Source organism: Phallusia mammillata, chromosome 8 (assembly GCF_965637545.1).
Source record: "Phallusia mammillata chromosome 8, kaPhaMamm4.hap1.1, whole genome shotgun sequence".
Classification (NCBI taxonomy): Eukaryota; Metazoa; Chordata; class Ascidiacea; order Phlebobranchia; family Ascidiidae; genus Phallusia; species Phallusia mammillata.
The window spans coordinates 13,483,161-13,498,035 of NC_137259.1; the positions used below are offsets into that span (position 1 = coordinate 13,483,161).

The following is a 14,875-nucleotide window of genomic DNA, read 5'->3' on the forward strand; positions in this document are numbered from 1 at the left end:
TGAAGGCTCGCAAGTGTATTAAGTTATTTTTGGCTACCCGTTGATGATTTTGCCAGTTTCTCGTCGTTGTGTGCAACAAAATGAGTTATCTTTTGACGACTCGAAGGTCTTGATTTCGATGTGTCTGATACAGGCAATTAACCGCCTATTTCTGCAAGAAACAAAAAAAATTCCTTGTTTTTCACATTGATTATGAAAAGAATTGACCCCGACGTGATTTGAACACGCAACCTTCTGATCTGGAGTTAGACGCGCTACCGTTGCGCCACGGAGTCAGGCGCAGTTCAAATGGTGCATTTGGCTGTTTTGCTTTTCACTTCATGCGGTTAAAACAAAAAGAAGCCTCCTGTGAGAATCGAACTCAGGACCGCTGGTTTGCAAGCCCAGTGCTCTAACCCCTGAGCTATGAAGGCTCGCAAGTGTATTAAGTTATTTTTGGCTACCCGTTGATGATTTTGCCAGTTTCTCGTCGTTGTGTGCAACAAAATGAGTTATCTTTTGACGACTCGAAGATCTTGATTTCAAAGTGTCTGATACAGGCAATTAACCGCCTTTTTTGCAAGAAACAAAAAAACCCATCGTTTTGCACATTGATTATGAAAGGAATTGACCCCGACGTGATTTGAACACGCAACCTTCTGATCTGGAGTCAGACGCGCTACCGTTGCGCCACGGAGTCAGGCGCAGTTCAAATGGTGCATTTGGCTGTTTGGGTTTTCATTTCATGCGGTTAAAACAAAAAGAAGCCTCCAGTGAGAATCGAAATCACGACCCCTGTTTAACAAGACCAGTGCTCTAACCCCTGAGCTATGATGGCTCGCAAAGGAACTAAGTAATTTTTTGTTACCCGTTGATGATTTTGCCTGTTTCAAGTCGTTGTGTACAACAAAATGAGTTATCTTTTGACGACTCGAAGGTCTTGGTTTCGATGTGTCTGATACAGGCAATTAACCGCCTATTTCTGCAAAAAACAAAAAAAATTCCTTGTTTTGCACTTTGATTATGAAAAGAATTGACCCCGACGTGATTTGAACACGCAACCTTCTGATCTGTTGTCAGACGCGCTACCGTTGCGCCACGGAGTCAGGAGATTTTCCGATGGAGCGTTTGGCTGTTTGGGTTATCTTTTCATGCGGTTAAAACAAAAAGAAGCCTCCAGTGAGAATCGAACTCACGACCCCCGTTTAACAAGACCAGTGCTCTAACCCCTGAAATATGAAGGCTCGCAAAGGAACTAAGTAATTTTTTGCTACCCGTTGATGATTTTGCCAGTTTCAAGTCGTTGTGTACAACAAAATGAGTTATCTTTTGACGACTCGAAGGTCTTGGTTTCGATGTGTCTGATACAGGCAATTAACCGCCTATTTCTGCAAGAAACAAAAAAAATTCCTTGTTTTGTACTTTGATTATGAAAAGAATTGACCCCGACGTGATTTGAACACGCAACCTTCTGATCTGGAGTCAGACGCGCTACCGTTGCGCCACGGAGTCAGGCGCTTTAAGATGGTGCATTTGGCTGTTAGGGTTTTCACTTCATGCGGTTGAAACAAAAAGAAGCCTCCAGTGAGAATCGAACTCACGACCCCTGGTTTACAAGACCAGTGCTCTAACCCCTGAGCTATGAAGGCTCGCAAGTGTATTAAGTTATTTTTCTCTACCCGTTGATGATTTTGCCTGTTTCTCGTCGTTGTGTACAACAAAATGAGTTATCTTTTGACGACTCGAAGATCTTGTTTTCGATGTGTCTGATACAGGCAATTAACCGCCTATTTCCGCAAGAAACACAAAATATTCCTGGGTTTGCACATTGATTAAGAAAGGAATTGACCCCGACGTGATTTGAACACGCAACCTTCTGATCTGGAGTTAGACGCGCTACCGTTGCGCCACGGAGTCAGGCGCAGTTCAAATGGTGCATTTTGCTGTTTTGCTTTTCACTTCATGCGGTTGAAACAAAAAGAAGCCTCCAGTGAGATTCGAACTCAGGACCGCTGGTTTACAAGACCAGTGCTCTAACCCCTGAGCTATGAAGGCTCGCAAGTGTATTAAGTTATTTTTGGCTACCCGTTGATGATTTTGCCAGTTTCTCGTCGTTGTGTGCAACAAAATGAGTTATCTTTTGACGACTCGAAGATCTTGATTTCGATGTGTCTGATACAGGCAATTAACCGCCTTTTTTGCAAGAAACAAAAAAACCCATCGTTTTGCACATTGATTATGAAAGGAATTGACCCCGACGTGATTTGAACACGCAACCTTCTGATCTGGAGTCAGACGCGCTACCGTTGCGCCACGGAGTCAGGCGATTTTCCGATGGAGCGTTTGGCTGTTTGGGTTTTCATTTCATGCGGTTAAAACAAAAAGAAGCCTCCAGTGAGAATCGAAATCACGACCCCTGTTTAACAAGACCAGTGCTCTAACCCCTGAGCTATGATGGCTCGCAAAGGAACTAAGTAATTTTTTGCTACCCGTTGATGATTTTGCCAGTTTAAAGTCGTTGTGTACAACAAAATGAGTTATCTTTTGACGACTCGAAGGTCTTGGTTTCGATGTGTCTGATACAGGCAATTAACCGCCTATTTTTGCAAGAAACAAAAAAAATTCCTTGTTTTGCACTTTGATTATGAAAAGAATTGACCCCGACGTGATTTGAACACGCAACCTTCTGATCTGGAGTCAGACGCGCTACCGTTGCGCCACGGAGTCAGGCGCTTTAAGATGGTGCATTTGGCTGTTAGGGTTTTCACTTCATGCGGTTGAAACAAAAATATGCCTCCAGTGAGAATCGAACTCACGACCCCTGGTTTACAAGACCAGTGCTCTAACCCCTGAGCTATGAAGGCTCGCTAGTGTATTAAGTTATTTTTCGCTACCCGTTGATGATTTTGCCTGTTTCTCGTCGTTGTGTACAACAAAATGAGTTATCTTTTGACGACTCGAAGGTCTTGGTTTCGATGTGTCTGATACAGGCAATTAACCGCCTATTTCTGCAAGAAACAAAAAAATTTCCTTGTTTTTCACATTGATTATGAAAAGAATTGACCCCGACGTGATTTGAACACGCAACCTTCTGATCTGGAGTCAGACGCGCTACCGTTGCGCCACGGAGTCAAGCGTTTTTCAGATGGAGCGTTTGGCTGTTTTGCTTTTCACTTCATGCCGTTGAAACAAAAAGATGCCTCCAGTGAGAATCGAACTCACGACCCCTGGTTTACAAGACCAGTGCTCTAACCCCTGACCTATGGAGGCTCGCAAGTGTATTAAGTTATTTTTTGCTACCCGTTGATGATTTTGCCAGTTTCTCGTCGTTGTGTGCAACAAAATGAGTTATCTTTTGGCGACTCCAAGGTCTTGGTTTCGATGTGTCTGATACAGGCAATTAAACGCCTATTTTTGCAAGAAACAAAAAAAATTCCTTCTTTTGCACTTTGATTATGAAAAGAATTGACCCCGACGTGATTTGAACACGCAACCTTCTGATCTGGAGTTAGACGCGCTACCGTTGCGCCACGGAGTCAGGCGCAGTTCAAATGGTGCATTTGGCTGTTTTGCTTTTCACTTCATGCGGTTGAAACAAAAAGAAGCCTCCAGTGAGAATCGAACTTAGGACCGCTGGTTTGCAAGCCCAGTGCTCTAACCCCTGAGCTATGAAGGCTCGCAAGTGTATTAAGTTATTTTTGGCTACCCGTTGATGATTTTGCCAGTTTCTCGTCGTTGTGTGCAACAAAATGAGTTATCTTTTGACGACTCGAAGATCTTGATTTCAAAGTGTCTGATACAGGCAATTAACCGCCTTTTTTGCAAGAAACAAAAAAACCCATCGTTTTGCACATTGATTATGAAAGGAATTGACCCCGACGTGATTTGAACACGCAACCTTCTGATCTGGAGTCAGACGCGCTACCGTTGCGCCACGGAGTCAGGCGATTTTCCGATGGAGCGTTTGGCTGTTTGGGTTTTCATTTCATGCGGTTAAAACAAAAAGAAGCCTCCAGTGAGAATCGAAATCACGACCCCTGTTTAACAAGACCAGTGCTCTAACCCCTGAGCTATGATGGCTCGCAAAGGAACTAAGTAATTTTTTGCTACCCGTTGATGATTTTGCCAGTTTAAAGTCGTTGTGTACAACAAAATGAGTTATCTTTTGACGACTCGAAGGTCTTGGTTTCGATGTGTCTGATACAGGCAATTAACCGCCTATTTTTGCAAGAAACAAAAAAAATTCCTTGTTTTGCACTTTGATTATGAAAAGAATTGACCCCGACGTGATTTGAACACGCAACCTTCTGATCTGGAGTCAGACGCGCTACCGTTGCGCCACGGAGTCAGGCGCTTTAAGATGGTGCATTTGGCTGTTAGGGTTTTCACTTCATGCGGTTGAAACAAAAATATGCCTCCAGTGAGAATCGAACTCACGACCCCTGGTTTACAAGACCAGTGCTCTAACCCCTGAGCTATGAAGGCTCGCTAGTGTATTAAGTTATTTTTCGCTACCCGTTGATGATTTTGCCTGTTTCTCGTCGTTGTGTACAACAAAATGAGTTATCTTTTGACGACTCGAAGGTCTTGGTTTCGATGTGTCTGATACAGGCAATTAACCGCCTATTTCTGCAAGAAACAAAAAAATTTCCTTGTTTTTCACATTGATTATGAAAAGAATTGACCCCGACGTGATTTGAACACGGAACCTTCTGATCTGGAGTCAGACGCGCTACCGTTCCGCCACGGAGTCAAGCGTTTTTCAGATGGAGCGTTTGGCTGTTTTGCTTTTCACTTCATGCGGTTGAAACAAAAAGATGCCTCCAGTGAGAATCGAACTCACGACCCCTGGTTTACAAGACCAGTGCTCTAACCCCTGACCTATGGAGGCTCGCAAGTGTATTAAGTTATTTTTTGCTACCCGTTGATGATTTTGCCAGTTTCTCGTCGTTGTGTGCAACAAAATGAGTTATCTTTTGGCGACTCCAAGGTCTTGGTTTCGATGTGTCTGATACAGGCAATTAAACGTCTATTTTTGCAAGAAACAAAAAAAATTCCTTCTTTTGCACTTTGATTATGAAAAGAATTGACCCCGACGTGATTTGAACACGCAACCTTCTGATCTGGAGTTAGAAGCGCTACCGTTGCGCCACGGAGTCAGGCGCAGTTCAAATGGTGCATTTTGCTGTTTTGCTTTTCACTTCATGCGGTTGAAACAAAAAGAAGCCTCCAGTGAGATTCGAACTCAGGACCGCTGGTTTACAAGACCAGTGCTCTAACCCCTGAGCTATGAAGGCTCGCAAGTGTATTAAGTTATTTTTGGCTACCCGTTGATGATTTTGCCAGTTTCTCGTCGTTGTGTGCAACAAAATGAGTTATCTTTTGACGACTCGAAGATCTTGATTTCGATGTGTCTGATACAGGCAATTAACCGCCTTTTTTGCAAGAAACAAAAAAACCCATCGTTTTGCACATTGATTATGAAAGGAATTGACCCCGACGTGATTTGAACACGCAACCTTCTGATCTGGAGTCAGACGCGCTACCGTTGCGCCACGGAGTCAGGCGATTTTCCGATGGAGCGTTTGGCTGTTTGGGTTTTCATTTCATGCGGTTAAAACAAAAAGAAGCCTCCAGTGAGAATCGAAATCACGACCCCTGTTTAACAAGACCAGTGCTCTAACCCCTGAGCTATGATGGCTCGCAAAGGAACTAAGTAATTTTTTGCTACCCGTTGATGATTTTGCCAGTTTAAAGTCGTTGTGTACAACAAAATGAGTTATCTTTTGACGACTCGAAGGTCTTGGTTTCGATGTGTCTGATACAGGCAATTAACCGCCTATTTTTGCAAGAAACAAAAAAAATTCCTTGTTTTGCACTTTGATTATGAAAAGAATTGACCCCGACGTGATTTGAACACGCAACCTTCTGATCTGGAGTCAGACCCGCTACCGTTGCGCCACGGAGTCAGGCGCTTTAAGATGGTGCATTTGGCTGTTAGTGTTTTCACTTCATGCGGTTGAAACAAAAATATGCCTCCAGTGAGAATCGAACTCACGACCCCTGGTTTACAAGACCAGTGCTCTAACCCCTGAGCTATGAAGGCTCGCTAGTGTATTAAGTTATTTTTCGCTACCCGTTGATGATTTTGCCTGTTTCTCGTCGTTGTGTACAACAAAATGAGTTATCTTTTGACGACTCGAAGGTCTTGGTTTCGATGTGTCTGATACAGGCAATTAACCGCCTATTTCTGCAAGAAACAAAAAAATTTCCTTGTTTTTCACATTGATTATGAAAAGAATTGACCCCGACGTGATTTGAACACGCAACCTTCTGATCTGGAGTCAGACGCGCTACCGTTGCGCCACGGAGTCAAGCGTTTTTCAGATGGAGCGTTTGGCTGTTTTGCTTTTCACTTCATGCGGTTGAAACAAAAAGATGCCTCCAGTGAGAATCGAACTCACGACCCCTGGTTTACAAGACCAGTGCTCTAACCCCTGACCTATGGAGGCTCGCAAGTGTATTAAGTTATTTTTTGCTACCCGTTGATGATTTTGCCAGTTTCTCGTCGTTGTGTGCAACAAAATGAGTTATCTTTTGGCGACTCCAAGGTCTTGGTTTCGATGTGTCTGATACAGGCAATTAAACGCCTATTTTTGCAAGAAACAAAAAAAATTCCTTCTTTTGCACTTTGATTATGAAAAGAATTGACCCCGACGTGATTTGAACACGCAACCTTCTGATCTGGAGTTAGACGCGCTACCGTTGCGCCACGGAGTCAGGCGCAGTTCAAATGGTGCATTTGGCTGTTTTGCTTTTCACTTCATGCGGTTGAAACAAAAAGAAGCCTCCAGTGAGAATCGAACTCAGGACCGCTGGTTTGCAAGCCCAGTGCTCTAACCCCTGAGCTATGAAGGCTCGCAAGTGTATTAAGTTATTTTTGGCTACCCGTTGATGATTTTGCCAGTTTCTCGTCGTTGTGTGCAACAAAATGAGTTATCTTTTGACGACTCGAAGATCTTGATTTCAAAGTGTCTGATACAGGCAATTAACCGCCTTTTTTGCAAGAAACAAAAAAACCCATCGTTTTGCACATTGATTATGAAAGGAATTGACCCCGACGTGATTTGAACACGCAACCTTCTGATCTGGAGTCAGACGCGCTACCGTTGCGCCACGGAGTCAGGCGCAGTTCAAATGGTGCATTTGGCTGTTTGGGTTTTCATTTCATGCGGTTAAAACAAAAAGAAGCCTCCAGTGAGAATCGAAATCACGACCCCTGTTTAACAAGACCAGTGCTCTAACCCCTGAGCTATGATGGCTCGCAAAGGAACTAAGTAATTTTTTGTTACCCGTTGATGATTTTGCCTGTTTCAAGTCGTTGTGTACAACAAAATGAGTTATCTTTTGACGACTCGAAGGTCTTGGTTTCGATGTGTCTGATACAGGCAATTAACCGCCTATTTCTGCAAAAAACAAAAAAAATTCCTTGTTTTGCACTTTGATTATGAAAAGAATTGACCCCGACGTGATTTGAACACGCAACCTTCTGATCTGTTGTCAGACGCGCTACCGTTGCGCCACGGAGTGAGGCGATTTTCCGATGGAGCGTTTGGCTGTTTGGGTTTTCATTTCATGCGGTTAAAACAAAAAGAAGCCTCCAGTGAGAATCGAAATCACGACCCCTGTTTAACAAGACCAGTGCTCTAACCCCTGAGCTATGATGGCTCGCAAAGGAACTAAGTAATTTTTTGCTACCCGTTGATGATTTTGCCTGTTTCAAGTCGTTGTGTACAACAAAATGAGTTATCTTTTGACGACTCGAAGATCTTGTTTTCGATGTGTCTGATACAGGCAATTAACCGCCTATTTCTGCAAGAAACAAAAAAAATTCCTTGTTTTGCACTTTGATTATGAAAAGAATTGACCCCGACGTGATTTGAACACGCAACCTTCTGATCTGGAGTCAGACGCGCTACCGTTGCGCCACGGAGTCAGGCGCTTTAAGATGGTGCATTTGGCTGTTAGGGTTTTCACTTCATGCGGTTGAAACAAAAATATGCCTCCAGTGAGAATCGAACTCACGACCCCTGGTTTACAAGACCAGTGCTCTAAACCCTGAGCTATGAAGGCTCGCTAGTGTATTAAGTTATTTTTCGCTACCCGTTGATGATTTTGCCTGTTTCTCGTCGTTGTGTACAACAAAATGAGTTATCTTTTGACGACTCGAAGGTCTTGGTTTCGATGTGTCTGATACAGGCAATTAACCGCCTATTTCTGCAAGAAACAAAAAAATTTCCTTGTTTTTCACATTGATTATGAAAAGAATTGACCCCGACGTGATTTGAACACGCAACCTTCTGATCTGGAGTCAGACGCGCTACCGTTGCGCCACGGAGTCAGCCGCTTTAAGATGGTGCATTTGGCTGTTAGGGTTTTCACTTCATGCGGTTGAAACAAAAAGAAGCCTCCAGTGAGAAACGAACTCACGACCCCTGGTTTACAAGACCAGTGCTCTAACCCCTGAGCTATGAAGGGTCGCTAGTGTATTAAGTTATTTTTCGCTGCCCGTTGATGATTTTGCCTGTTTCTCGTCGTTGTGTACAACAAAATGAGTTATCTTTTGACGACTCGAAGATCTTGTTTTCGATGTGTCTGATACAGGAAATTAACCGCCTATTTCCGCAAGAAACACAAAATATTCCTGGGTTTGCACATTGATTAAGAAAGGAATTGACCCCGACGTGATTTGAACACGCAACCTTCTGATCTGGAGTTAGACGCGCTACCGTTGCGCCACGGAGTCAGGCGCAGTTCAAATGGTGCATTTGGCTGTTTTGCTTTTCACTTCATGCGGTTGAAACAAAAAGAAGCCTCCAGTAAGAATCGAACTCAGGACCGCTGGTTTGCAAGCCCAGTGCTCTAACCCCTGAGCTATGAAGGCTCGCAAGTGTATTAAGTTATTTTTGGCTACCCGTTGATGATTTTGCCAGTTTCTCGTCGTTGTGTGCAACAAAATGAGTTATCTTTTGACGACTCGAAGATCTTGATTTCAAAGTGTCTGATACAGGCAATTAACCGCCTTTTTTGCAAGAAACAAAAAAACCCATCGTTTTGCACATTGATTATGAAAGGAATTGACCCCGACGTGATTTGAACACGCAACCTTCTGATCTGGAGTCAGACGCGCTACCGTTGCGCCACGGAGTCAGGCGCAGTTCAAATGGTGCATTTGGCTGTTTGGGTTTTCATTTCATGCGGTTAAAACAAAAAGAAGCCTCCAGTGAGAATCGAAATCACGACCCCTGTTTAACAAGACCAGTGCTCTAACCCCTGAGCTATGATGGCTCGCAAAGGAACTAAGTAATTTTTTGTTACCCGTTGATGATTTTGCCTGTTTCAAGTCGTTGTGTACAACAAAATGAGTTATCTTTTGACGACTCGAAGGTCTTGGTTTCGATGTGTCTGATACAGGCAATTAACCGCCTATTTCTGCAAAAAACAAAAAAAATTCCTTGTTTTGCACTTTGATTATGAAAAGAATTGACCCCGACGTGATTTGAACACGCAACCTTCTGATCTGTTGTCAGACGCGCTACCGTTGCGCCACGGAGTCAGGAGATTTTCCGATGGAGCGTTTGGCTGTTTGGGTTATCTTTTCATGCGGTTAAAACAAAAAGAAGCCTCCAGTGAGAATCGAACTCACGACCCCCGTTTAACAAGACCAGTGCTCTAACCCCTGAGCTATGAAGGCTCGCAAAGGAACTAAGTAATTTTTTGCTACCCGTTGATGATTTTGCCAGTTTCAAGTCGTTGTGTACAACAAAATGAGTTATCTTTTGACGACTCGAAGGTCTTGGTTTCGATGTGTCTGATACAGGCAATTAACCGCCTATTTCCGCAAGAAACACAAAATATTCCTGGGTGTGCACATTGATTAAGAAAGGAATTGACCCCGACGTGATTTGAAGACGCAACCTTCTGATCTGGAGTTAGACGCGCTACCGTTGCGCCACGGAGTCAGGCGCAGTTCAAATGGTGCATTTGGCTGTTTGGGTTTTCATTTCATGCGGTTAAAACATAAAGAAGCCTCCAGTGAGAATCGAAATCACGACCCCTGTTTAACAAGACCAGTGCTCTAACCCCTGAGCTATGATGGCTCGCAAAGGAACTAAGTTATTTTTGGCTACCCGTTGATGATTTTGCCTGTTTCAAGTCGTTGTGTACAACAAAATGAGTTATCTTTTGACGACTCGAAGGTCTTGGTTTCGATGTGTCTGATACAGGCAATTAACCGCCTATTTCTGCAAGAAACAAAAAAAATTCCTTGTTTTGCACTTTGATTATGAAAAGAATTGACCCCGACGTGATTTGAACACGCAACCTTCTGATCTGGAGTTAGACGCGCTACCGTTGCGCCACGGAGTCAGGCGCTTTAACATGGTGCATTTGGCTTTTAGGGTTTTCACTTCATGCGGTTGAAACAAAAAGAAGCCTCCAGTGAGAATCGAACTCACGACCCCTGGTTTACAAGACCAGTGCTCTAACCCCTGAGCTATGAAGGCTCGCTAGTGTATTAAGTTATTTTTCTCTACCCGTTGATGATTTTGCCAGTTTCTCGTCGTTGTGTGCAACAAAATGAGTTATCTTTTGACGACTCGAAGATCTTGTTTTCGATGTGTCTGATACAGGCAATTAACCGCCTATTTCCGCAAGAAACACAAAATATTCCTGGGTTTGCACATTGATTAAGAAAGGAATTGACCCCGACGTGATTTGAACACGCAACCTTCTGGTCTGGAGTTAGACGCGCTACCGTTGCGCCACGGAGTCAGGCGCAGTTCAAATGGTGCATTTTGCTGTTTTGCTTTTCACTTCATGCGGTTGAAACAAAAAGAAGCCTCCAGTGAGATTCGTTCTCAGGACCGCTGGTTTACAAGACCAGTGCTCTAACCCCTGAGCTATGAAGGCTCGCAAGTGTATTAAGTTATTTTTGGCTACCCGTTGATGATTTTGTGTACAACAAAATGAGTTATCTTTTGACGACTCGAAGATCTTGATTTCGATGTGTCTGATACAGGCAATTAACCGCCTTTTTTGCAAGAAACAAAAAAACCCATCGTTTTGCACATTGATTATGAAAGGAATTGACCCCGACGTGATTTGAACACGCAACCTTCTGATCTGGAGTCAGACGCGCTACCGTTGCGCCACGGAGTGAGGCGATTTTCCGATGGAGCGTTTGGCTGTTTGGGTTTTCATTTCATGCGGTTAAAACAAAAAGAAGCCTCCAGTGAGAATCGAAATCACGACCCGTGTTTAACAAGACCAGTGCTCTAACCCCTGAGCTATGATGGCTCGCAAAGGAACTAAGTAATTTTTTGCTACCCGTTGATGATTTTGCCTGTTTCAAGTCGTTGTGTACAACAAAATGAGTTATCTTTTGACGACTCGAAGATCTTGTTTTCGATGTGTCTGATACAGGCAATTAACCGCCTATTTCTGCAAGAAACAAAAAAAATTCCTTGTTTTGCACTTTGATTATGAAAAGAATTGACCCCGACGTGATTTGAACACGCAACCTTCTGATCTGGAGTCAGACGCGCTACCGTTGCGCCACGGAGTCAGGCGCTTTAAGATGGTGCATTTGGCTGTTAGGGTTTTCACTTCATGCGGTTGAAACAAAAATATGCCTCCAGTGAGAATCGAACTCACGACCCCTGGTTTACAAGACCAGTGCTCTAACCCCTGAGCTATGAAGGCTCGCTAGTGTATTAAGTTATTTTTCGCTACCCGTTGATGATTTTGCCTGTTTCTCGTCGTTGTGTACAACAAAATGAGTTATCTTTTGACGACTCGAAGGTCTTGGTTTCGATGTGTCTGATACAGGCAATTAACCGCCTATTTCTGCAAGAAACAAAAAAATTTCCTTGTTTTTCACATTGATTATGAAAAGAATTGACCCCGACGTGATTTGAACACGCAACCTTCTGATCTGGAGTCAGACGCGCTACCGTTGCGCCACGGAGTCAAGCGCTTTTCAGATGGAGCGTTTGGCTGTTTTGCTTTTCACTTCATGCGGTTGAAACAAAAGGATGCCTCCAGTGAGAATCGAACTCACGACCCCTGGTTTACAAGACCAGTGCTCTAACCCCTGACCTATGGAGGCTCGCAAGTGCATTAAGTTATTTTTTGCTACCCGTTGATGATTTTGCCAGTTTCTCGTCGTTGTGTGCAACAAAATGAGTTATCTTTTGGCGACTCCAAGGTCTTGGTTTCGATGTGTCTGATACAGGCAATTAAACGCCTATTTTTGCAAGAAACAAAAAAAATTCCTTGTTTTGCACTTTGATTATGAAAAGAATTGACCCCGACGTGATTTGAACACGCAACCTTCTGATCTGGAGTCAGACGCGCTACCGTTGCGCCACGGAGTCAGCCGCTTTAAGATGGTGCATTTGGCTGTTAGGGTTTTCGCTTCATGCGGTTGAAACAAAAATATGCCTCCAGTGAGAATCGAACTCACGACCCCTGGTTTACAAGACCAGTGCTCTAACCCCTGAGCTATGAAGGCTCGCTAGTGTATTAAGTTATTTTTCGCTACCCGTTGATGATTTTGCCTGTTTCTCGTCGTTGTGTACAACAAAATGAGTTATCTTTTGACGACTCGAAGGTCTTGGTTTCGATGTGTCTGATACAGGCAATTAACCGCCTATTTCTGCAAGAAACAAAAAAATTTCCTTGTTTTTCACATTGATTATGAAAAGAATTGACCCCGACGTGATTTGAACACGCAACCTTCTGATCTGGAGTCAGACGCGCTACCGTTGCGCCACGGAGTCAGCCGCTTTAAGATGGTGCATTTGGCTGTTAGGGTTTTCACTTCATGCGGTTGAAACAAAAAGAAGCCTCCAGTGAGAAACGAACTCACGACCCCTGGTTTACAAGACCAGTGCTCTAACCCCTGAGCTATGAAGGGTCGCTAGTGTATTAAGTTATTTTTCGCTGCCCGTTGATGATTTTGCCTGTTTCTCGTCGTTGTGTACAACAAAATGAGTTATCTTTTGACGACTCGAAGATCTTGTTTTCGATGTGTCTGATACAGGAAATTAACCGCCTATTTCCGCAAGAAACACAAAATATTCCTGGGTTTGCACATTGATTAAGAAAGGTATTGACCCCGACGTGATTTGAACACGCAACCTTCTGATCTGGAGTTAGACGCGCTACCGTTGCGCCACGGAGTCAGGCGCAGTTCAAATGGTGCATTTGGCTGTTTTGCTTTTCACTTCATGCGGTTGAAACAAAAAGAAGCCTCCAGTAAGAATCGAACTCAGGACCGCTGGTTTGCAAGCCCAGTGCTCTAACCCCTGAGCTATGAAGGCTCGCAAGTGTATTAAGTTATTTTTGGCTACCCGTTGATGATTTTGCCAGTTTCTCGTCGTTGTGTGCAACAAAATGAGTTATCTTTTGACGACTCGAAGATCTTGATTTCAAAGTGTCTGATACAGGCAATTAACCGCCTTTTTTGCAAGAAACAAAAAAACCCATCGTTTTGCACATTGATTATGAAAGGAATTGACCCCGACGTGATTTGAACACGCAACCTTCTGATCTGGAGTCAGACGCGCTACCGTTGCGCCACGGAGTCAGGCGCAGTTCAAATGGTGCATTTGGCTGTTTGGGTTTTCATTTCATGCGGTTAAAACAAAAAGAAGCCTCCAGTGAGAATCGAAATCACGACCCCTGTTTAACAAGACCAGTGCTCTAACCCCTGAGCTATGATGGCTCGCAAAGGAACTAAGTAATTTTTTGTTACCCGTTGATGATTTTGCCTGTTTCAAGTCGTTGTGTACAACAAAATGAGTTATCTTTTGACGACTCGAAGGTCTTGGTTTCGATGTGTCTGATACAGGCAATTAACCGCCTATTTCTGCAAAAAACAAAAAAAATTCCTTGTTTTGCACTTTGATTATGAAAAGAATTGACCCCGACGTGATTTGAACACGCAACCTTCTGATCTGTTGTCAGACGCGCTACCGTTGCGCCACGGAGTCAGGAGATTTTCCGATGGAGCGTTTGGCTGTTTGGGTTATCTTTTCATGCGGTTAAAACAAAAAGAAGCCTCCAGTGAGAATCGAACTCACGACCCCCGTTTAACAAGACCAGTGCTCTAACCCCTGAGCTATGAAGGCTCGCAAAGGAACTAAGTAATTTTTTGCTACCCGTTGATGATTTTGCCAGTTTCAAGTCGTTGTGTACAACAAAATGAGTTATCTTTTGACGACTCGAAGGTCTTGGTTTCGATGTGTCTGATACAGGCAATTAACCGCCTATTTCCGCAAGAAACACAAAATATTCCTGGGTGTGCACATTGATTAAGAAAGGAATTGACCCCGACGTGATTTGAAGACGCAACCTTCTGATCTGGAGTTAGACGCGCTACCGTTGCGCCACGGAGTCAGGCGCAGTTCAAATGGTGCATTTGGCTGTTTGGGTTTTCATTTCATGCGGTTAAAACATAAAGAAGCCTCCAGTGAGAATCGAAATCACGACCCCTGTTTAACAAGACCAGTGCTCTAACCCCTGAGCTATGATGGCTCGCAAAGGAACTAAGTTATTTTTGGCTACCCGTTGATGATTTTGCCTGTTTCAAGTCGTTGTGTACAACAAAATGAGTTATCTTTTGACGACTCGAAGGTCTTGGTTTCGATGTGTCTGATACAGGCAATTAACCGCCTATTTCTGCAAGAAACAAAAAAAATTCCTTGTTTTGCACTTTGATTATGAAAAGAATTGACCCCGACGTGATTTGAACACGCAACCTTCTGATCTGGAGTTAGACGCGCTACCGTTGCGCCACGGAGTCAGGCGCTTTAACATGGTGCATTTGGCT

At 43.7% G+C, this 14,875-nt stretch overlaps 49 non-coding genes across 49 annotated transcripts in view; all 49 read right to left on the reverse strand.

Annotated features, from left to right (window-relative positions):
* Trnat-ugu (transfer RNA threonine (anticodon UGU)) overlaps window positions 1-7 on the reverse strand; it is a 73-nt gene extending 66 nt beyond the window's left edge. The window contains exon 1 of the tRNA in view: window positions 1-7. This exon is cut by the window's left edge and continues 66 nt beyond it. This is a non-coding gene — a tRNA (tRNA-Thr).
* A 196-nt stretch (window positions 8-203) lies between these two features.
* On the reverse strand, window positions 204-275 carry Trnaw-cca (transfer RNA tryptophan (anticodon CCA)). The gene has a single exon. It is a non-coding gene; the product is annotated as a tRNA-Trp (tRNA).
* Window positions 276-607: 332 nt separating this feature from the next.
* On the reverse strand, window positions 608-679 carry Trnaw-cca (transfer RNA tryptophan (anticodon CCA)). The gene has a single exon. It is a non-coding gene; the product is annotated as a tRNA-Trp (tRNA).
* Window positions 680-1,013: 334 nt separating this feature from the next.
* Trnac-aca (transfer RNA cysteine (anticodon ACA)) lies at window positions 1,014-1,085 on the reverse strand. The gene has a single exon. It is a non-coding gene; the product is annotated as a tRNA-Cys (tRNA).
* A 334-nt stretch (window positions 1,086-1,419) lies between these two features.
* Window positions 1,420-1,491, reverse strand: Trnaw-cca (transfer RNA tryptophan (anticodon CCA)). The gene has a single exon. It is a non-coding gene; the product is annotated as a tRNA-Trp (tRNA).
* Window positions 1,492-1,555: 64 nt separating this feature from the next.
* On the reverse strand, window positions 1,556-1,628 carry Trnat-ugu (transfer RNA threonine (anticodon UGU)). The gene has a single exon. It is a non-coding gene; the product is annotated as a tRNA-Thr (tRNA).
* Window positions 1,629-1,824: 196 nt separating this feature from the next.
* On the reverse strand, window positions 1,825-1,896 carry Trnaw-cca (transfer RNA tryptophan (anticodon CCA)). Its single transcript has one exon. It is a non-coding gene; the product is annotated as a tRNA-Trp (tRNA).
* Window positions 1,897-1,961: 65 nt separating this feature from the next.
* On the reverse strand, window positions 1,962-2,034 carry Trnat-ugu (transfer RNA threonine (anticodon UGU)). Its single transcript has one exon. It is a non-coding gene; the product is annotated as a tRNA-Thr (tRNA).
* A 194-nt stretch (window positions 2,035-2,228) lies between these two features.
* Trnaw-cca (transfer RNA tryptophan (anticodon CCA)) lies at window positions 2,229-2,300 on the reverse strand. Its single transcript has one exon. It is a non-coding gene; the product is annotated as a tRNA-Trp (tRNA).
* Window positions 2,301-2,634: 334 nt separating this feature from the next.
* On the reverse strand, window positions 2,635-2,706 carry Trnaw-cca (transfer RNA tryptophan (anticodon CCA)). Its single transcript has one exon. It is a non-coding gene; the product is annotated as a tRNA-Trp (tRNA).
* Window positions 2,707-2,770: 64 nt separating this feature from the next.
* On the reverse strand, window positions 2,771-2,843 carry Trnat-ugu (transfer RNA threonine (anticodon UGU)). The gene has a single exon. It is a non-coding gene; the product is annotated as a tRNA-Thr (tRNA).
* A 196-nt stretch (window positions 2,844-3,039) lies between these two features.
* On the reverse strand, window positions 3,040-3,111 carry Trnaw-cca (transfer RNA tryptophan (anticodon CCA)). Its single transcript has one exon. It is a non-coding gene; the product is annotated as a tRNA-Trp (tRNA).
* A 65-nt stretch (window positions 3,112-3,176) lies between these two features.
* Window positions 3,177-3,249, reverse strand: Trnat-ugu (transfer RNA threonine (anticodon UGU)). The gene has a single exon. It is a non-coding gene; the product is annotated as a tRNA-Thr (tRNA).
* Window positions 3,250-3,445: 196 nt separating this feature from the next.
* Window positions 3,446-3,517, reverse strand: Trnaw-cca (transfer RNA tryptophan (anticodon CCA)). Its single transcript has one exon. It is a non-coding gene; the product is annotated as a tRNA-Trp (tRNA).
* A 332-nt stretch (window positions 3,518-3,849) lies between these two features.
* On the reverse strand, window positions 3,850-3,921 carry Trnaw-cca (transfer RNA tryptophan (anticodon CCA)). The gene has a single exon. It is a non-coding gene; the product is annotated as a tRNA-Trp (tRNA).
* A 334-nt stretch (window positions 3,922-4,255) lies between these two features.
* Window positions 4,256-4,327, reverse strand: Trnaw-cca (transfer RNA tryptophan (anticodon CCA)). Its single transcript has one exon. It is a non-coding gene; the product is annotated as a tRNA-Trp (tRNA).
* A 64-nt stretch (window positions 4,328-4,391) lies between these two features.
* On the reverse strand, window positions 4,392-4,464 carry Trnat-ugu (transfer RNA threonine (anticodon UGU)). Its single transcript has one exon. It is a non-coding gene; the product is annotated as a tRNA-Thr (tRNA).
* A 333-nt stretch (window positions 4,465-4,797) lies between these two features.
* Window positions 4,798-4,870, reverse strand: Trnat-ugu (transfer RNA threonine (anticodon UGU)). The gene has a single exon. It is a non-coding gene; the product is annotated as a tRNA-Thr (tRNA).
* A 196-nt stretch (window positions 4,871-5,066) lies between these two features.
* Window positions 5,067-5,138, reverse strand: Trnaw-cca (transfer RNA tryptophan (anticodon CCA)). Its single transcript has one exon. It is a non-coding gene; the product is annotated as a tRNA-Trp (tRNA).
* A 65-nt stretch (window positions 5,139-5,203) lies between these two features.
* On the reverse strand, window positions 5,204-5,276 carry Trnat-ugu (transfer RNA threonine (anticodon UGU)). Its single transcript has one exon. It is a non-coding gene; the product is annotated as a tRNA-Thr (tRNA).
* A 194-nt stretch (window positions 5,277-5,470) lies between these two features.
* Trnaw-cca (transfer RNA tryptophan (anticodon CCA)) lies at window positions 5,471-5,542 on the reverse strand. The gene has a single exon. It is a non-coding gene; the product is annotated as a tRNA-Trp (tRNA).
* Window positions 5,543-6,012: 470 nt separating this feature from the next.
* On the reverse strand, window positions 6,013-6,085 carry Trnat-ugu (transfer RNA threonine (anticodon UGU)). Its single transcript has one exon. It is a non-coding gene; the product is annotated as a tRNA-Thr (tRNA).
* A 196-nt stretch (window positions 6,086-6,281) lies between these two features.
* On the reverse strand, window positions 6,282-6,353 carry Trnaw-cca (transfer RNA tryptophan (anticodon CCA)). Its single transcript has one exon. It is a non-coding gene; the product is annotated as a tRNA-Trp (tRNA).
* Window positions 6,354-6,418: 65 nt separating this feature from the next.
* On the reverse strand, window positions 6,419-6,491 carry Trnat-ugu (transfer RNA threonine (anticodon UGU)). The gene has a single exon. It is a non-coding gene; the product is annotated as a tRNA-Thr (tRNA).
* Window positions 6,492-6,687: 196 nt separating this feature from the next.
* Trnaw-cca (transfer RNA tryptophan (anticodon CCA)) lies at window positions 6,688-6,759 on the reverse strand. Its single transcript has one exon. It is a non-coding gene; the product is annotated as a tRNA-Trp (tRNA).
* A 65-nt stretch (window positions 6,760-6,824) lies between these two features.
* Trnaa-ugc (transfer RNA alanine (anticodon UGC)) lies at window positions 6,825-6,897 on the reverse strand. Its single transcript has one exon. It is a non-coding gene; the product is annotated as a tRNA-Ala (tRNA).
* Window positions 6,898-7,091: 194 nt separating this feature from the next.
* Trnaw-cca (transfer RNA tryptophan (anticodon CCA)) lies at window positions 7,092-7,163 on the reverse strand. Its single transcript has one exon. It is a non-coding gene; the product is annotated as a tRNA-Trp (tRNA).
* Window positions 7,164-7,497: 334 nt separating this feature from the next.
* Window positions 7,498-7,569, reverse strand: Trnac-aca (transfer RNA cysteine (anticodon ACA)). The gene has a single exon. It is a non-coding gene; the product is annotated as a tRNA-Cys (tRNA).
* A 334-nt stretch (window positions 7,570-7,903) lies between these two features.
* On the reverse strand, window positions 7,904-7,975 carry Trnaw-cca (transfer RNA tryptophan (anticodon CCA)). Its single transcript has one exon. It is a non-coding gene; the product is annotated as a tRNA-Trp (tRNA).
* Window positions 7,976-8,039: 64 nt separating this feature from the next.
* Trnat-ugu (transfer RNA threonine (anticodon UGU)) lies at window positions 8,040-8,112 on the reverse strand. The gene has a single exon. It is a non-coding gene; the product is annotated as a tRNA-Thr (tRNA).
* Window positions 8,113-8,308: 196 nt separating this feature from the next.
* Window positions 8,309-8,380, reverse strand: Trnaw-cca (transfer RNA tryptophan (anticodon CCA)). The gene has a single exon. It is a non-coding gene; the product is annotated as a tRNA-Trp (tRNA).
* A 333-nt stretch (window positions 8,381-8,713) lies between these two features.
* Window positions 8,714-8,785, reverse strand: Trnaw-cca (transfer RNA tryptophan (anticodon CCA)). The gene has a single exon. It is a non-coding gene; the product is annotated as a tRNA-Trp (tRNA).
* Window positions 8,786-8,850: 65 nt separating this feature from the next.
* Trnaa-ugc (transfer RNA alanine (anticodon UGC)) lies at window positions 8,851-8,923 on the reverse strand. The gene has a single exon. It is a non-coding gene; the product is annotated as a tRNA-Ala (tRNA).
* Window positions 8,924-9,117: 194 nt separating this feature from the next.
* On the reverse strand, window positions 9,118-9,189 carry Trnaw-cca (transfer RNA tryptophan (anticodon CCA)). The gene has a single exon. It is a non-coding gene; the product is annotated as a tRNA-Trp (tRNA).
* A 334-nt stretch (window positions 9,190-9,523) lies between these two features.
* On the reverse strand, window positions 9,524-9,595 carry Trnac-aca (transfer RNA cysteine (anticodon ACA)). The gene has a single exon. It is a non-coding gene; the product is annotated as a tRNA-Cys (tRNA).
* A 740-nt stretch (window positions 9,596-10,335) lies between these two features.
* On the reverse strand, window positions 10,336-10,407 carry Trnaw-cca (transfer RNA tryptophan (anticodon CCA)). Its single transcript has one exon. It is a non-coding gene; the product is annotated as a tRNA-Trp (tRNA).
* Window positions 10,408-10,471: 64 nt separating this feature from the next.
* On the reverse strand, window positions 10,472-10,544 carry Trnat-ugu (transfer RNA threonine (anticodon UGU)). The gene has a single exon. It is a non-coding gene; the product is annotated as a tRNA-Thr (tRNA).
* A 989-nt stretch (window positions 10,545-11,533) lies between these two features.
* On the reverse strand, window positions 11,534-11,605 carry Trnaw-cca (transfer RNA tryptophan (anticodon CCA)). The gene has a single exon. It is a non-coding gene; the product is annotated as a tRNA-Trp (tRNA).
* Window positions 11,606-11,669: 64 nt separating this feature from the next.
* On the reverse strand, window positions 11,670-11,742 carry Trnat-ugu (transfer RNA threonine (anticodon UGU)). The gene has a single exon. It is a non-coding gene; the product is annotated as a tRNA-Thr (tRNA).
* Window positions 11,743-11,938: 196 nt separating this feature from the next.
* Trnaw-cca (transfer RNA tryptophan (anticodon CCA)) lies at window positions 11,939-12,010 on the reverse strand. The gene has a single exon. It is a non-coding gene; the product is annotated as a tRNA-Trp (tRNA).
* A 65-nt stretch (window positions 12,011-12,075) lies between these two features.
* Trnat-ugu (transfer RNA threonine (anticodon UGU)) lies at window positions 12,076-12,148 on the reverse strand. The gene has a single exon. It is a non-coding gene; the product is annotated as a tRNA-Thr (tRNA).
* Window positions 12,149-12,344: 196 nt separating this feature from the next.
* Trnaw-cca (transfer RNA tryptophan (anticodon CCA)) lies at window positions 12,345-12,416 on the reverse strand. The gene has a single exon. It is a non-coding gene; the product is annotated as a tRNA-Trp (tRNA).
* Window positions 12,417-12,480: 64 nt separating this feature from the next.
* On the reverse strand, window positions 12,481-12,553 carry Trnat-ugu (transfer RNA threonine (anticodon UGU)). The gene has a single exon. It is a non-coding gene; the product is annotated as a tRNA-Thr (tRNA).
* Window positions 12,554-12,749: 196 nt separating this feature from the next.
* On the reverse strand, window positions 12,750-12,821 carry Trnaw-cca (transfer RNA tryptophan (anticodon CCA)). The gene has a single exon. It is a non-coding gene; the product is annotated as a tRNA-Trp (tRNA).
* Window positions 12,822-13,154: 333 nt separating this feature from the next.
* On the reverse strand, window positions 13,155-13,226 carry Trnaw-cca (transfer RNA tryptophan (anticodon CCA)). The gene has a single exon. It is a non-coding gene; the product is annotated as a tRNA-Trp (tRNA).
* A 65-nt stretch (window positions 13,227-13,291) lies between these two features.
* On the reverse strand, window positions 13,292-13,364 carry Trnaa-ugc (transfer RNA alanine (anticodon UGC)). The gene has a single exon. It is a non-coding gene; the product is annotated as a tRNA-Ala (tRNA).
* A 194-nt stretch (window positions 13,365-13,558) lies between these two features.
* On the reverse strand, window positions 13,559-13,630 carry Trnaw-cca (transfer RNA tryptophan (anticodon CCA)). The gene has a single exon. It is a non-coding gene; the product is annotated as a tRNA-Trp (tRNA).
* A 334-nt stretch (window positions 13,631-13,964) lies between these two features.
* Trnac-aca (transfer RNA cysteine (anticodon ACA)) lies at window positions 13,965-14,036 on the reverse strand. Its single transcript has one exon. It is a non-coding gene; the product is annotated as a tRNA-Cys (tRNA).
* Window positions 14,037-14,776: 740 nt separating this feature from the next.
* Trnaw-cca (transfer RNA tryptophan (anticodon CCA)) lies at window positions 14,777-14,848 on the reverse strand. The gene has a single exon. It is a non-coding gene; the product is annotated as a tRNA-Trp (tRNA).
* Window positions 14,849-14,875: the final 27 nt, after the last annotated feature.